This window comes from Penaeus japonicus, unplaced genomic scaffold (genome assembly GCF_977035675.1).
Source record: "Penaeus japonicus unplaced genomic scaffold, GWHDUDI00000001_assembly GWHDUDI00000009, whole genome shotgun sequence".
In the NCBI taxonomy this organism is placed as follows: Eukaryota; Metazoa; Arthropoda; class Malacostraca; order Decapoda; family Penaeidae; genus Penaeus; species Penaeus japonicus.
Window position 1 is genome coordinate 37,848,890 of NW_028234411.1, and position 2,500 is coordinate 37,851,389.

At 36.4% G+C, this 2,500-nt stretch overlaps 1 protein-coding gene across 1 annotated transcript in view; it reads right to left on the minus strand.

Annotated features, from left to right (window-relative positions):
- LOC122248284 (sodium-coupled monocarboxylate transporter 1-like) overlaps positions 1 to 2,500 on the minus strand; it is a 52,163-nt gene that overhangs the window by 8,398 nt on the left and 41,265 nt on the right. The window contains exon 2 of the mRNA XM_043008194.2: positions 1 to 176. This exon is cut by the window's left edge and continues 357 nt beyond it. The gene's annotated coding sequence lies outside the window, so the exon portion shown is untranslated. The remainder of the gene's footprint in view (positions 177 to 2,500) is intronic.

Genomic DNA, 2,500 nt, shown 5'->3' on the forward strand with positions numbered 1-2,500 from the left:
CCACAAGTATTACCTTGGCACGCCCTTCGTCGACACTGAATCCCGGTCTGGCAGTCACACCCGCTTATATGATGACGCGCTGCACGCTTTTATAGTATAGCCTGGTAATCTTTCCGGGCAAAATGATATCACTCAAACTTCCTTGGGTACAAACAGATAACGCCGGCTGTGCTGATCTGAAAGGAAGAGGAAAGAACAGTCAGACTTTGTGGGAAATTCATTCGGCGTAAAATCAGCAATCCATTTTCTGGCAAACAGATATGTAAATGTTTTCCTCCTTTGACTATTGTTACTTCTGATTCTTATTACTTTTGTTTTGATCAATTGGCTAATTAGACATTAATCTCTTTATATATATATATATATATATATATATATGTATGTATATATATGTATATGTATGTCTATATATGTATATATATATATACATGTGTGTGTGTGTGTGTATGTATGTATGTATGTATTTATGTATATATATATATATATATATATATGTTTATATATATATTTATATACATAATATATATGTATATATATATATATATATTATATATATATATATATATATAATATATATATAATATATATACATATATATATATATATATATATTTTATATATATATATATATATATATATATATATATTTATATATATATATATGCATCTATACTGTCATGCACATACACACTGAGTATAAAATCCATTGTGTTACTGAATTAACCGATCACCAGACTATGATTATTAGTGATAGATAAAAGAAAATCAAGATGGCAGAACACTACCAAAACTGAAAATGAAGATGAGCAGTGGTTTCTTTACAGTTCGTTAATTTTGCACTTGATGTTCCCAACACGTAACTAAAAGAACAAGCAACAAGGAATGTATCAACGTTCACAAAGAAATGTCGTTCATCATCATGCCATCCTCATCTATCAAAGAAACTCATACTAAGATTGCAGAGAAGTGCAAGGTTCCAGGTGCGAGTCAAGACTTGGCCAGGCATAGTCACCACAGAAGGACAGCAGCGACAGGTTATGCCAATGATGTGCGTGTGGATAATAGTCCTATTGCCAGCTGAGCCACGAGGGGACAAAATCACTGTGCACTTATACATTATTATGACAAAAGAGCGTGGGGCTGGTCATTATTCTAAATACTGTATGCATACCGTTGGCGACGCCATGTTCAACAGCAGGGATACGGATCACCACTATGTCCACATGGTAGTTGCATTGGGGGCACAGTAGCATCGATACGGTGTAAGCGGAAGGCGTGCCATCTTTTTGTGTGAATAATGATGTTTTGCATATTGGTAATATCGTTGTCGTGTTGCTTTCTATATGAACGATACCACGCTACAAATATTATAAGGTTATAGAGTCTTCCCATTCGAATTTTATGTTATATAACTATATGTGATTTTTATTGTTAAGGTACTGATTTCAATTGTAGTCTCCTTACATTGCTTACTTATTGTAGGAAAACAATTGACCAATATAGGACGAAATGTGACGAACCTAACCGAATGCATAATAAAATACATAATGCATAATTAATCTCGGAAGTGGAAGGTGACCAGAAAGAGGAACAAATAATCCAGTGGCTATAAAGCCGAATATTCAATAAGATATAGTAGGATAACCGACTGATTTGTTACTCTGTATTGCCGTCGCTACATACTCTTATTACTATTATTTTTGTTTTGTTTTGTGTGTGTGTTTATTTGTTTGTTTGTATGTGTGTGTGTGTGTGTGTGTGTGTGTTTCTCACCATTATACTTCAGTTTTATCACACTCTAAGGATAATTGAAATACCTTGCCTGACAATGCCGCCATTGTAAAAGCATGAGGCAATATCACAATACCTGAAGTGATAGGGAATAGAAGTTGATAGCCTTGTCACGCCCCCTATAGTGTTACGCGGGGTTCGGGAGCACGTACATTCAGGTCAGTGTGTCACCCTCCCCACCCTGCATAATTAACGCTTGCCTCTTCTTAGGAACGCAGCACAGCCCCGTCTACGCTAATGCGTTTGTCACATGCACCACGTGACCCAATCCTTCTCCAACGGCAGAGGACCAATAGGCAGCAGATTACGACGATTCGGAGGAGGAAATAAACGATTTTTCACTCACTTCCGAACTCCAAGAGACAATGTTCGCCGAAAACGGTGGAGATTCTTTGGTTTGGAGAGTCACGTGATCCTGGAACACAAACACTGACAAACAGACGTCATCAAAGGGATCCCTTACAGCTTTTGTCATCTTTCTTTCATATTCTTTTTCTCCGTCTTTTTCGGGCCCACTGTGATAGCCATATATTTTAGATAAACCAAAAGAACAGAATGTTTGTTCAAAAGCACTAAATGTTTACAAGTGAATACCACAAACAGTCCGGACTATGTTGTCATAGCAAGCACTTCATCATCGGAAAATAAACAATGTTAGACGTGGTAACACCATTCAGCGGACTGAATTACTTCACTGTATTAAAGAATT